This window comes from Sarcophilus harrisii, chromosome 5 (assembly GCF_902635505.1).
Source record: "Sarcophilus harrisii chromosome 5, mSarHar1.11, whole genome shotgun sequence".
NCBI classification, from domain to species: domain Eukaryota; kingdom Metazoa; phylum Chordata; class Mammalia; order Dasyuromorphia; family Dasyuridae; genus Sarcophilus; species Sarcophilus harrisii.
In genome coordinates, this window is record NC_045430.1 from 58,425,974 (window position 1) to 58,442,113 (window position 16,140).

Consider the following 16,140-nt stretch of genomic DNA (forward strand, 5'->3'; position numbering starts at 1 on the left):
TTTATTATTACTTAAAAATATCTATTCCTTGAAGTTACAAAAATATTAGCTTAAACAGAAATGGTTTCCTGAGAGTATATTCATACCAAACCATTTTTGAAATTTAAAAAGAAGAATGTTAACAAATAAAAGTGACTTCATCCCACATAGATTTTGGCACTCCTTGATAGTCAATTGATCACTTAATTATATACTGTTGATATTTATTTCTAAGTGGTTCAGATTTCTTCATCTTTTCCCTCAAAAGATTTTTTTTTTTGGTCTGAGGCAATTGGGGTTAAGTGACTTGCCCAGGGTCACACAGCTAAGAAGTGTTAAGTGTCTGAGGTCAAATTTGAACTCAGGTCCTCCTGACTCCAGGGCTGATGCTCTATCCACTGTGTCACCTACCTGCCCTGCCCTCAAAGATTCTTAACTCCTTGAAGAAAAGGATTTTTTTTATGTATTTCTTTTCTTTTCTTTTTTTCAGTTTTTTAAAATTTTATTGTTGAGAAGAAAAACAAAACAAAACAAAACAAACCAGAACATTGTCATGTGCCCAGCAGAATGTCAGGGAGAATTCAAAATATAACAATGAATTTCCAGTTCAAGGAAAAAATATATAATAGTAAAAGTTAGATTATATTTATGAGTATCCATCTTTACTACTAGGTTGTTCTTTTGTTCTTTGCTTTTTTTTACTTTGTTCTTTTTTTTCTCCCCTAAGCAAGCTATAGTTAAGAAAGGATATATTTAATTGATACATAAATACATACATTTGCACACACAGAGGCACACACACACATATATATAAATATATATATATATATATATATATATATACACACACATATGCATTCACACTCATCCACAGATCTACATATACACACACATATATATCTAATACATGTACATAGAACAATATGCATACATATCTATATATACTCAAACACACACACACACACACATATATATATATATATATATATATATATATATATATATACATACACACATTTACCCATTTGTAAACATGCATCTAAAACACTATTAGTATGGTTGACATATAATGTAAATTTCTCTCTAAATTGAATCTTCAAGCTTGCCTGTATCTAAGATCAATGGCTACTAGCCATACTGTTTTTTTCCTAATAAATTTGACTCCTGATTTACGTTGTAGAGTTTATACAAATCTCTTCTTTGCTATCTCTGCTAAGTCTTCTACTTTAATTCTGCTCCTTAACATGCCTTGCTATTACTTAACCTCTATCCATGGATCCCTCCCTTATCTTCTCCCTGCCCCCCTTGCATCTCCCTCCACCTTTCCTTCCTCCCTTATTTCTTTATAAAATTTGGAGGGTGCTATACCTTTCAAGGTGTATTTTAATGTTGCCTATTTAACTCATTCCTGAAGTGAATAGGTTTTCAGAACTATAAGCCCTCCTCCCCCCACTAATGCATCCATGTCTATCCTTCCTCTGCACTTCATTCACATAAATCTTTCTTTTGAACTACCTGATTCCTGATGTCAATTGTAAAGGTATGGTATACATTTCCATGTAGAAAACATAAACAATTGTCCACATTAAGTTCCTTAAAATTAATTTTGGATATTGGCTTATATGTTAAATTTTCTACTGAATTCTGGTTTGCTTGATAGAAAGTCCTAAAAATATGCAAGTTTATTGAATGTCCATTTTTCCACTGAATATTATAGATAATTTTGCTGGATATGATATTTTTTGGCTGCAGGTCTAGTTCTCTTGATTGCAAGTATATATGATTCCAGGACTTGCATTCTTTTATTGTGGCTGCCGATAAGTCCTGTACAATTCTAATTGTAGCTCCAGAATATTTTGAATTACTTTTTTTCTTGTTTCTTGCAAAATTTTCGTTTTGATCTGATAGTTTTGAAATTTGGCCATAATATTCCTCTGTGTTTTCCATAAAGAACCTCTTTGAGGTGGTAATTGGTGAATTTTTCTATTTCTATTTTTCCCTCATGATCTATCACTCCAAGACAATTTTCTTTTCTTTTTTTTTTTTTTACTTTTTATTTTTTTATTTTTTTTATTTAATAGCCTTTTATTTACAGGTTATATGCATGGGTACTTTACAGCATTAACAATTGCCAAACCTCTTGTTCCAATTTTTCACCTCTTACCCCTCACCCCCTCCCCCAGATGGCAGGATGACCAGTAGATGTTAAATATATTAAAATATAAATTAGATACACAATAAGTATACATGACCAAACCGTTGTTTTGCTATACAAAAAGAATCAGACTCTGAAATATTGTACAATTATCTTGTGAAGGAAATCAAAAATGCAGGTAGGCATAAATATAGGGATTGGGAGTTCAATGTAAAGGTTTTTAGTCATCACCCAGAGTTCTTTCTCTGGGTGTAGCTGGTTCAGTTCATTACTGCTCCATTGGAAATGATTTGGTTGATCTCCTTGCTGAGGATGGCCAGGTCCATCAGAACTGGTCATCATATAGTATTGTTGTTGAAGTATATAATGATCTCCTGGTCCTGCTCATTTCACTCAGCATCAGTTCGTGTAAGTCTCTCCAGGCCTTTCTGAAATCATCCTGTTGGTCATTTCTTACAGAACAATAATATTCCATAATATTCATATACCACAATTTATTCAGCCATTCTCCAACTGATGGGCATCCATTCAGTTTCCAGTTTCTAGCCACTACAAAGAGGGCTGCCACAAACATTCGTGCACATACAGGTCCCTTTCCCTTCTTTATAATCTCTTTGGGATATAAGCCCAGTAGTAACACTGCTGGATCAAAGGGTATGCACAGTTTGATAACTTTTTGAGCATAGTTCCAAACTACTCTCCAAAATGGTTGGATTCTTTCACAACTCCACCAACAATGCATCAATGTCCCAGTTTTCCCGCATCCCCTCCAACAATCATCATTATTTTTTCCTGTCATCTTAGCCAATCTGACAGGTGTGTAGTGGTATCTTAGAGTTGTCTTAATTTGCATTTCTCTGATTAATAATGACTTGGAGCATCTTTTCATATGACTAGAAATAGTTTCAATTTCTTCATCTGAGAATTGTCTGTTCATATCCTTTGACCATTTTTCAATTGGAGAATGGCTTGATTTTTTATAAATTAGAGTTAATTCTCTATATATTTTGGAAATGAGGCCTTTATCAGAACCTTTGACTGTAAAAATATTTTCCCAGTTTATTGCTTCCCTTCTAATCTTGTCTGCATTAGTTTTGTTTGTACAAAAACTTTTCAGTTTGGTATAATCGAAATTTTCTATTTTGTGATCAGTAATGATCTCTAGTTCTTCTTTGGTCATAAAGTCCTTCCCCTTCCACAGGTCTGAGAGGTAAACTATCCTGTGTTCCTCTAATTTATTAATAATTTCAATCTTTATGCCTAGGTCATGAACCCATTTTGACCTTATCTTGGTGTACGGTGTTAAGTGTGGATCAATGCCTAGTTTCTGCCATATTAGTTTCCAATTTTCCCAGCAATTTTTATCAAACAGTAAGTTCTTATCCCAAAAGCTGGGGTCTTTGGGTTTGTCAAAGACTAGATTGCGATATTTGTTGACTGTTTTATCCCTTGAACCTAACCTATTCCACTGATCAACTAATCTATTCCTTAGCCAATACCATATGGTTTTGGTAACTGCTGCTCTATAATATAATTTTAGATCTGGTACAGCTAAGCCACCTTCATTTGATTTTTTTCATTAATTCCCTTGAAATTCTTGACCTTTTGTTTTTCCATATGAATTTTGTTGTTATTTTTTCTAGGTCATTAAAATAGTTTTTGGGGAGTCTGATTGGTATAGCACTAAATAAATAGATTAGTTTAGGTAATATTGTCATCTTTATTATATTTGCTCGTCCTATCCAAGAGCATTTAATATTTTTCCAATTGGTTAGATCAGACTTAATTTGTGTGAAAAGTGGTCTATAATTTTGCTCATAAAGTTTCTGATTTTCCCTTGGCAGATAGATTCCTAAATATTTTATATTATCAATAGTTACTTTAAATGGAATTTCTCTTTGTAACTCTGACTGTTGGATTTTGTTAGTGATATATAAGAATGCTGATGACTTATGTGGGTTTATTTTATAACCAGCAACTTTGCTAAAGTTGTGGATTATTTCTAATAACTTTTTAGTAGAATCTCTGGGGTTCTCTAAGTATACCATCATGTCGTCGGCAAAGAGTAATAATTTGGTTTCCTCATTGCCTATTCTTATTCCTTTAATCCAAGACAATTTTCTTGGATTATTTCTTGCATTATTGTGTTAACGTTCTTTTTTTTTGATCACAGCTTTCAGATAATCCAAATATTCTTAAATTTTCTTTTCTTGATCTGTTCTCCAGATCTGTCATTTTTCTTATAAGATATTTCACATTTTGTTCTATTTTTTCATTCTTTATGTTCTGCTTTGCTATTTCTTGGTCTTTTATAGTTTCACTGACATCCCCTTGCCTAATTCTAATTTTTAAAGAGTTATTTTTGTCTTTAAGATTCTATATCTCTTTTTTTAGTTGGATAACTTTTTTTCATGATCTTTTTGTTTTTCTTGGATGGTTTTTGTTTTTATTTTTATTTTTTAGTTTTTCCTTAATGTCTTCTCATTTGATTTTTAAATTCTCTTTTGAGTTCTTCTATAAATTCTCCCTGGGCAGGGAGCTGTTTAACATTATGTTTTGGAGTAGAAGAAGCTCTTTTTACTTCATTATCATCTTCTAAAGATGAATCCTGGTCTTCCCTATTTCCATAGTGAGTTTCTATGGTTGGGTTCTTTCTTCTTTGCTGGTTCATTTTTTTTTTTTTTTAATGAGAAGTATTAGTATAAGCACCTCTAAGCATGGTGCCCCTAGCTTCACTTCAGTCTCTTATCTTACCGGAATTCCAAAGCAAGAGCCCTACTTCAAGTGCCCTCAGCCAGCAGCATCCCTGTCCCACTGCTTCTCCACTCACCAGGTGTGCTGATTTCTTCCTGACCAGGGCTGCATTTAGACAGCACAGCTGGGCCTGGTATTCCTAATCAAGTGAGGGTCACCCAGTCTTCTAAATTTCAGATCCTGCCTTCTCAAGCTGTCTGGAGGTCAAAGTTTTTGTGGTTCCTGCTAAGGTTCCAGCCAAATCCAGTTCACCCCAGGGGTCCCCACTTACAGCTTTCTGTGGAGCTAGCCCAGAGGTGTTTGCACTCCACACAGGCTAATCCCTGGACCTGGATCTTAGGATCATCTTGAGTAGTACTAGGAGAACCCATATTCTTCTCCAACTCTTTTTGATCTTTCACCAGTATATGTTCACCCTGAGATGCAAATTTATCCTATTTGGGGGAAAATTGGGAGAGTTTGAAATTTACCAAACTACTCTAATTTTCCCAAATCCTCCCTCCCAGCATACCCTTTTATAGGCCCATAGATCTAGGGTTGTAAAGCACCTTAGAAGATAACCTAGGCCAACTCTCTTATGAATGTTGAAGGCAGATCAGGAAACTGAGATAAAGTAATGTGATCAAAGCCACATAGCTTTGGTGTTCTCTGCGTTCTCTGATACCAAATTCAGGTACCTCTCCAGGAATAGCAGCCAAAATTTTCCTTGGTTCAAATCTCATTTGTTGAGTATGTGATCCTAGATAAGTCATCAACTTGGGTTTCAGTTTATTCATTCAGAAAATAAATGGATTTGATTTTGTAATTGTTCAGTCAAATTTGATTCTCTGTGACTCCATTTGAAATTTTCTTGACAAAAATACTAGAGTGGTATGTCATTTTCTTCTCCAGCTTATTTGACAGGTGAGGAAACTAAAGCAAAGAGAATAAAGTAACTTGCTTAGGGTCACACCACTGGTGTCTGAGGCCAATTCAGGAAGGTGAGTCCACCTACGCTACCTTCTACATCATCTTGCTGTTTGATTAGGTAATTTCTAAGATTCCTTCCAGCTAGGGTTCTAAAGATCTGAGCAGTTACCTAAAAAGGGAATAAAATATATCAACTTTAGAGAAGGGAGTTTATGAATCTATTTTGTCCTTTGTCACACATTAGAAGGGAAGTTACCCGCAAATTGCCAAGCTGCTACCTTTCAGGAAATCCCCTGCTCTGTAATATCTCTTGGCCAGGTGTCCTGTCCCCAAGCTGATTCTTACTTTTCCAGTACAAACTTAAGTGGGTTGTTTTCTGTGCCATTCATTAGTGCCTGGGCATTTAGCAGAAAGCAAATGAGGGAGTAGAAGGCAGTAGAGTGGAAACTCTTGTTACTTGCTTCTGGGAAATTCCATTCTCTCTGTCTGTCTCTGTGTCTCTTCTCTCTTCCCTTCCCTCAGCATACACATTTTTTGCCTACTTGTGCTCCCACCCCTCCTGGGCTGTTTTTCATACATTAAACATTTTCTTTCTTTCCTCCCTCTTCAGAATCAGATAGTGAATGACACTTTTAGTGAATTCACACAAAAATTATATCCTTTCCAGGGAAAATGATGAATTGTTATCAATACCTCTAAAGCTGCAGGAGAATCATTAGTAATTAACAAGTTCTTTCTATCTGATAAACCAGACAATTTGAAATTCATTGATTTTTCACATTGGAAATCTATGTTTTAAATATGCTGTCTCAGCCTCCAGGCAGAATGACTTCTGAATTCTTAGGGGAAAATGATGGAATCATTGATTCCTGAATGAGTCCTAAAGTGCTAATGCTAGCTCACAGTTTTACCTGTTTTAAGGCTTTGCACCATCTTTTCCTCCTAGCATCCCTGTGAAGTGCTAGTCTATGTGTTATAAACACTTGGTTAGATGAGAAAATGGAAAATGGGCTGTGAAGTGACTTGCCTGTAGTCACACAGATAGTAAGTGTCAGAGCTGCAACTAAAACAGGGGTTGCCTAATTATGTGTTCAATGCTCTTTTTCAAAATTTAATTTTAATTTTCTTTCAGTGAATAAAAATCTATCCTCTGTGTATGTCTCTGTCTCTTTCTCTCTGTGTGTCTGTCTCTGTTTTGGTGTCTCTCTGTCTTTAGTCTCTGTCTCTCTCTGTCTCTAGTCTCTGTCTCTCTGTTTTTATCTCTTTCGCTGTCTTTGTCCCTGTCTTTCTCTGTCTCTCTGGTTCTGTCTCTCTATCTTTGTCTCTCTGTGTGTCTGTCTCTGTCTCTCTCAGTCTCTGTCTCTGTCTGTCTTTTTCTCTCTCTCCCCTCCCTTCCCTTGGTTACTCTTGCTCTTTCTTTCTCTTTCATTTTTCTCTTCTCCCATTGGGTGATAGTTGGACAGTTTGGGAGGGAAGGAGAAGAGAGCTGCAATGAATTTCTGTTCAGAAGCTAAAGATTTCACATTTTCACACCTTCCAAACTTTGTTGCTCCTGGTTATCTTCCTGCTTTTTCTCAGTCTCCTCATTTCAGATCATGCCATCCAATTATAGGTGTTCTTTGGAGTTCTTTCTTCAGCCCTCTTCTCTTCTCTTTCTGTTTTCTACTTGGGGTGATCTCATCAACTTAAATGATTTTAATTATCATCTCCAATGATTCTCAAATCTATGCTGCCTTAACCTTTCTTCTGACCTTCAACTTTTTTTTTTTTTGGCAAATGCCTCTCAGTTATCTCAAACTGGATGTCCAGTAGTCATCTTTAAATAAACATACCCACAATAGAAAAAAATTTCATTAAAAAAGTCACGAGACAGAGACTCAGTGTTGGGACTTCATGACTTTGTCTACCCAAGTTACTGCTTGTATATTTCTTTGTGCTTGAGATAGCTAGATAAATCTCCAACTTGGCACGTAGGGAAGTGGAAGGAATTTTGGATTGAGATTCACAGCTTCTGTATCATGTTCCTTGCTGACCTAATCACTATCTTAAACATGTTGACTTTTCTCTTGGTCTCAGTCCTCTCACTTATAAAAGGTTTGGGTTGCAATCCCTCTATTTTTGTCTGCCTGCATTTTTTATTTCCTTCACATGCTAATTTACACTATTTCAAAATCCGATTCTTTTGGTACAGCAAAATAACTGTTTGAACATGTATACTAATATTGTATTTAATTTATATTTTAACATATTTAACATGTATTGGTCAACCTGCCATCTGGGGGAGAGGGTGGGAGGAAGGAGAGGAAAAATTGGAACAAAAAGTTTGGCAATTGTCAATGCTGTAAAATTACCCATGCATATATCTTGTAAATAAAAAGCTATAATAAAAAAAAAGATTTAAAAAAAAGGTTTGAGTTGGAATAGGTTAAGATTTATCAAATTTTCTAAGTGAGACAACTAGGTGACCCATTGGATAGAGCATCTGACATGGAGTCAGAAAGCCATGGATTCAAATTTGGCCTTAGACTCTTAGCTGTGTGATCCTGAGCAAGTGATTTAGCTTCTATCTGTTTCTTCATCTATAAAATGGTAATGACCTCTGTAGTATTTAAGTAAAAGCGTTGTTGTAGGGGAATGCTGACCACTGTAAAAGCATTGTATCAACAGTAACTATTACTAATAATACTTCTTTTCTTTTTTATCCCTTTTGAAATCTGGAGCTCACATCAGTGCAAATGTAAACTAAGATACACAATGGTTTCTGGGGTCCCTTTCAAAGCTGAACTTCTGTGGTCATTTTTAGGGATTCTAAGGGTTACTCTGCATAGCACAAGGGAAATAAAAATCAGACACACCACAAGAACTCTTATGCCATAAAGCATTGACCAAAAAAGGAATCTATGGAAACTGGTTGCAGGTCACTGCTAAGGGAGAAGACCAAAGAAAGATTTTAACCAGGTTTATAAAGTTCCACTGGGGATAAATCACATTATCCCTAAAATTAGAACTTTCCTCTGACAAATAATAACAACTTTAATTGCAAAATGCTTTCCCTTTTATTTTGATAACAGATTAAAACAACTTGCATTAATATGTTTTAATCTTCTTAAACACTTTTCTCACCACAGCCCCATGAGACATGCAGAACAGCTATATTTTTCCCATTACATGATGGAGGAAATTGGGGCTCAGTGAAGGGAATGATTTGCTGGATTGCCTAAAAGCTGAGGCTCAAGAAGGCCAAGTGAGGTCAAGTAATGTCTCTACTCTTTGGTTCTTGTCAGAGCATTACACTTAATTTCCACAGTCTACTTGAACCTTTTTGGCTCTGATACCCCATGTTGCCCACCAGGACTCTAGACAGACTAATGCTGTCAGGTCTATGAACAGGATGCCCCAGATTCCCAGGCCAAATGCAGAAAAAGGCAGATTCACTCACATCCCTCTGGCCAAGGCCTTCCCTCCTGTGAGAAGCTCTGACTCTATCATTAGGGATATCCTATTTTCTTCTTCTCTTTTCATACAGGACAGTGACAAGTGAGCAGGGTCTGCTTCAGATCACAAGGCTCCTTCACTTTGCACATCTTGGGGCAAATAGCTCCTTCGTTTTTCTTTCTCTCTCTCTCTCTCTCTCTCTCTCTCTCTCTCTCTCTCCCCCTTTCTCTCTCTTTCCGATTCCTTCCTTCCTTCCTTCCTTCCTTCCTTCCTTCCTTCCTTCCTTCCTTCCTTCCTTTTTTCTTTCTTTTTTTTAAATAATAGCTTTTTGTTTTCAAAATACATATGAAGATAGCTTTCAACATTCATTCTTTCAACACTTTGTGTTCCAAATTATTCTCCCTCCCTTCCCTGCACCCCTTCCCCCAGACAGCAAGTAATCCAATATATGTTAAACATGTGTAATTCGTCTGTACATATTTCCACATTAATCATGCTGCATGAGAAAAATCAGATCAAAAAGAAAAAAAAAGGAAGAAAAAAAGCAAGCAAGCAACAAAAAGATGAAAATACTATGTTGTGAAACACATTCAGTCCCCACAGTGTTCTTTCTGGATGCAGATGGTTCTTTCATCACAAGTTGATTGAAATTAGTTGAAAAAAGCCAAGTCTATCATAACTGATCATCACATAATCTTGTTGCTGTGTACAATGTTCTTTTGGTCCTACTCACTATATTTAGCATCAGTTCATGTAAAAAATAGCAGATTTTCTGGAAACAAAGTCTGCCATGAACAAGAAGAATAACCTTATGGGTACATGAGGGCAGTGGAAAAGAAAATAGATGGGAAACAGGTGCATTTTGGTTTTGCTGAGCCAGCACTACTTCCCAGAACACCCAAGGACATGGGTGCAGGTTGAGGAGGATTCTTGCTTTCAGTTTTCACTCTGAGTCATATTAAGATGAAACCCATTTACTCTTAGATCTTGATGCCATTCAACAAACCCAGTAATTTCTCTCATCTCTTCACCTGGGCAACTCATTCTGGAGGGCATGGCCTGGGGGCTGGGGATTGGGGGATGGGGAAGGTGAGCAACAGGAACATTTTTTGCTGAACTTTCTAATGCTTTGTACACAGTCAGTCTTCCTGCAGTGTGGTGTCCCAGATAACAGAATCAGCAAGTCTTTCTATCAGTAGCTAGGGGACAAGGGGACAAGATCCCTGGGTTCTGGTCTCAACTCTTCCCCTGGTTTGTATGACTTTGAGAAATCATTTCATTCTTTCACTCTTTCATCACTGAAACCATAAATACATAGAGAGACAGTGAACTTGGAGGTAGAAGGGAGTTGGATTTGAGTATCGACTTTTCTAAAGTAGACAGAAACTCTCTATTTTTGTACCCAGCCATTATGAGTTGTTGTGGATAAAAAAGATCTCATCTGGTGGCCAACCTTCTGATGATAAATTTAACTAATTTTAAATTATCCTGATTGTCTATTGCTTGCTTATCCAGTTTCATAGCATGCCATGATTATTCAATGGATTAGAAATGGAGTGGAAGAAATATTTATTATTATATTAGGCTGTGTGAAATGGGAGAGATTTCTAGAGAATATCCCTTCATCTTTCTAGCAGGATGGTCTTTCCAGAGATTTGTATGGGGTCAAGCTAATCTCCATCTTTAATGAGAAGAATAGACAAGTTTGAAGTAGCAGCAAAAGAGATTTAAATCAGAGAGCAAAAAGAACTTTTTCAAATGAGAATGATAAAAACAGAGTGCTGAAGACCCAGACATCTAGTACCCTAATTCTTGCTTTTCCTCTAAGGATCCAAATCATATTTCATCTTTTACTGTAAATCACAATTCTGTATTTCCAGGGAATTGGGCAGGACAGAGGTTGATGTAAAAATAGGGAGTTTTTTTGGCTCCTGAAGCCAGTCCTAGGCAAAGCCAAAGGATATGACACCCAATTGAAACAAATATATTCTCTATCCTGAGAATCTCTAATAATATAGGAATAGTGACGAATAGGCACCTAGGTGGAGCACTAGATGGAATACCATACCTGAGTCAGGAAGACCAGAAATCAGATACAACCTTGGATTCCTCCGAGCTGTGTGACCTGGGTAAGTCACTTAACCCTATTTGCCTCAGTTTCCTCATCTGTAAAATGAGCTGGAGAAGGAAATGACAAATTACTCCAGTATCTTTGCCAAGAAAACCCTGATGGGGACATGAAGACTTGGATATGACAGAAACAACTGAATAAATAATTGACTAGAAGTGAAGAAGAATGAGAAGAAAAGTTAAAACCAAGGGACAGAGGTTTTAATCTTGACTCTGTTACTTCACTGAATGTGTGACTGACTTTGAGCAAGTGTCTCTTTTTTTACTTTTTAAAAAAATATTTATTTTTGATTTTAATAGTATTTATTTTCCCAAATATATGCAAAGATAGTTTTCAACATTCATCTTTACAAAACCTTGTGTTCCAAATTTTTTCTCCTTCTCCTCCCTACTCCTCTCCTTCAAGATAGCCTATAAAGGCAAAACATGTGCAATTCTTCTAAACATATTTCCATATTTATCATGGTGCATAAGAAAAATCTGACTAAAAAGGTAAAAAAAACACGGGAAAGGAAAAAAAAAAACCCAAGCAACAACAAAAAAGTGAAAATAATGTGCTTTGATGCATATTCAGTCTCCATAGTTCTCTCTCTGAATGTAGATGGTACTTTCCATCACATCTATTACCTTGAATCACCGCACTGTTGAAGAGAGCCAAGTCCATCAAATTGATTATTTCATAATTTTGTTGTTATTGTGTACAATATTCTCTTAGTTCTGCTCACTTCACTTAGCATTAGTTTATATAACTCTTTCCAGGCTTTTCTGAAGTCAGTTTTGAGTAAGAATATTTACTTGCCTATCATAGTACCTCAAGGGAGGATAGCAGTAGCAATAGCCGCTGTAACCAAGCCGCTGAAAGTATAAGACTGAAGGGAGCACAGGTTTGATTTTGGATGCTCTCTCTTAGGGCAAGAGGCATCATGTCTAGTTTCTGGGAAACAATTTAGTGAAGGGAAAGACAAAGATTGTTAACCACCTCAGATTTGCTTGGGAAAACCCCCAATACACGTGGGGTTTAGAGGGAAATGCGAGTGGGTGGAGAGAAGGATGATCAGTGGCAGGGTGGGTGAAGACAGAAAGGGAATTGCTTGAATAGCACCCAAGGACCTGTGGATTGTATCAGATCACCTCCACCTTCCTTTCTGGCTCTAAATCTATGAAGATTGTCTGTGCGAGGGAGGTGGTATAGGATGCGAGGAAAGGGAGAGCCCAGAGAGGAAGGGAATTAGAAATCTTTCTCGTTCATGGCAGTGATGACTAGAGAGAGAAGTCTGGAGGCACAGAGAATATGCAGCAATAGACCAGATGTGGTGCCCCAGCTGTATTTGGAGGCATTCTCTGGATCTCTTTTTTTCCCCTCCCTTCTGTAGTGAGAGGGAATCCCTTGAAATCACCAACTTTGTGTATTTCTGATTCAGATCAGTTGGACTCCAGCTGGAGGAAAGAGATTGGCTTAGAGCCCAACCAAGCAGAGGTTTCTTGGGACCAGCTGCTCAGCCCAAATGGAACTGACTGCTTAACAGGAAGAAAAAAAAGGAAGGATGGGTAAAGGAGGATGAAGAATAATGGGGGAGGGGAAAATAAAGAGAGAGAGGGAGAAAGAGAAGGGAGAAGAAGAGGACAAGAAAAGAAAGGAACAGCAGAAGGGAAAAAGAATGAGAAAAAGAAATAGGATAAAGAAAGAAGAGAGGAAGCCTGAGGGAAGAACAACAGAGGAATAAAGGACAAAATAAATTCCTTTTCTATCACTTCACTCCAAACCTTGGGAAGTAATGACAAGTTTGAGAAATAGCTCATATATTCAAGTGCTTTACTAGTGCAAAAGTGCTACCCTCAGAGTGACCCAAACACTTCAAGAGACCCATCCACCTATTCAGTGGACATAACCCATGGAAAAAAATTATACTTAATGTATAACAAGGCATCTGATATTTGAAAAAAGAGAATTTATACATGACATTGGTGGTATATAGCTCTCTAAGGTCAACTGTTACACTTATAGTTTGGATAAACTGAGGGCTTCCAAAGGCTTTTATCATTTTCCTATAAATATACTTAGAAAATCTAAAGGCTGAAATCCAAAATCTTGAAAAGTCAATCTTATCATAGTTTCACCTTTGGGCAGGACCACGGATTCATTCCTCTTTTGTTCTGATAGGTCTGTAGGAAAGGAGAGTCTACTACCTAATTTAAGGAGGATATTTGCAATATTGTTTTTATTAAATTCAGTTATAGAAAAAAAAACACTCAAATTCACCTGATTCACTTGAAACACAATGAAGAAATCCATTTCATGGTCCTGGACAGATGACTATTTGTTGTTGTTGTTTGTCCTTTGTTTTCAGCCAGGACCATGACATCAGGGAGGTGATGCTATGACATGCAAGTGAATTAATTAGATTTAAGTGAAGAAGGGCTGTGCAATGTCACCAGCCTTTTTCTCCTCCAGTCATCTGGGTTCAGTGGCCAAATATAAATTGGGATGACTGGAGATGGCCCTGAATGTACTGGGAGATCTTAGCCTTTTAAAACCTTGGCCTTTAACATGTCTTGGTTTGACAGAAGGCTAGGTAAGAAATGAGGCAGAGAATGGCTTTTACCTACTCTGATTGAATACCCTTACTATCCAGAAGCTCTTTTTCAGCTGAAGTCAACTGCTTGGGTTGACTTAGGAAGTCTTAGGAAGGTTTATTTGCCAATTTTATTTCATTAAGTTGTTTTATGGGCTCTATACTATGAAGAATGATGAGCATTCATCAGTCCATTCAGTTTCTAAATGTCTTAATTATGAATCCAGGGACTATTCTCCCCCTTCCTGATAGCTTGCTTTATGACCTTTGGAAATTGACTCAACTTCACTTAGTTTTCTTATGTTCCTGCACTTGAATTTTTCTCTTTCAAATTAGCCAATGATTTATCTTTTGATTTTTTTCCTTTCAAAAGACCTCCCCCTTTTTTGTTTATTCAGTTTGGTTTGTTTTCAATTTTGTTAATATTTTTATGATTTTCAGAATTTCTATTTTTGTATTTAATTTTTAAAAATTTGTTTGTTTTTCTGTTTCTTAAAATGCTCAATTCATTAGTCCATTCTTTCTCTGTTTTACTGATGAATGCATTAGAGATATACATTTCTCCTACATATTAATTTAATTACATCTCATTTTTTGGGTATGTTTTCTTAATGTTATTATCTTTAAGAACATTATCTATTGTTACTATGATTTATTTTTTGAACCACCAATTCTTCAGTGTTAAATTGTTTTTAATTGTTTTTAATCATTTCTTCAGTAGTTTATTATTGTTAATAATTTTTACTACATAGTGTCAGAAAAGACTATATTTAAAGTTTCTGCTTTTTCTGCTTTTGATTGTGAGGTTTTAATGTCCTAATAGATAGTTTATTCTTGTGAAAGTACAATTAATAACTATGACTATGTATACTCTTTCTAATTCCATTCAATAATTGTTAGAGATCTATTGTATCTCAGTTTTTCTTGGCTTGGTACAAATACTGCATGACTGTTGTGATCACCTTCTGCTTCCCTACTTCCCTCCCAATTCTCTTCCCCTCACTTAAGACTTCAACCACAAGTTCTTATTTTTTCTTTCTTTGCATTTAAACTCTGATTTATGATTATCTCCTCGGATTTAGAGTTTGTTTTTCTTATGACTGATCTGTCCATTAATTTATTCTCATTCTTATCTCCTCTCCCTGTTTATTTCCCCCCTTGTGAATAGAATATATTTTTAAAATAAAACTCTTTGTATCTTCATGTGTTCTTTCCTTCCTTGCTTCCTTTCTTCATTCCTTCTTTCCTTCTTTTCTACCAAAATATAATGAAATCAATCCTGGGTTCTCTATTTCATTTAGCTCAGTCTATGATTACTGATGATATGTAGGTGCTTAGGGGACACATAACAGCTCTTCCTATTAGAATGTAAACTATCTTTGTATGGTCACTTCTGATTGTTTACTTGTATTTACTTTTAATGTTTATTCTGAAACCTGTGTTTATATTTTACATTTTCTACTTATCTCTGGTTTTCTCACTAGGAATGCTTGAAAGCACCCTATTTCATTAATAGAAGTCTTTTTGGTATTAAATTCAGTTTTGCTGTACACATTAACCTTGATTGTAAGCCTATATCTTTTCCTTTTGAAATATCGGATTCCATGCTCTGCTCTTTTATATGAATTGCTGTTAAATCTTCTATCACTTAGTGAGTAAAAAAACATTACTGAGCACCTACTATGTGCCAGACACTGCTAAATTCTAGGGAAACAAAGCAAATCAAAAAGCAATCACAGTTTGATAGAGGAGATAACATGAAATACCACTATTTAAAAATTGTATATACAGGTTATATTGGAGATAATCTATAGAAAAAAAGGCACTAGTATTGGAAGGAGAGGGAAAGTTGGAAAAAGCTTTTTGTAAAGTATCATTTTGGCTGAAATTTAAAGGAAGTCAGGGAAGCCAGGAGACAGAGATGAGGGAGAGTCTTCCATGCATGGAGACGAGCCAGTGAAAATTCCTGAGGTCAGGAGTATATTATTTGAAGAACAGCAAAGAAGCCAGTATCACTGTATCATAGCATACATGGGAGTTTGGATGTAAAACATATAAGAAAAATGTAAACCTAGAGGAGAAGTCTTTGAATTAAAACAGAGTATCTTAAATTTGAACCTGGAGGTAATAGGGAGCCACTGAAGTTTACTGAATAGCAGATAGTGATGTCTGAAGGGGTCAGACTTACACTTTAGGAAGATCACT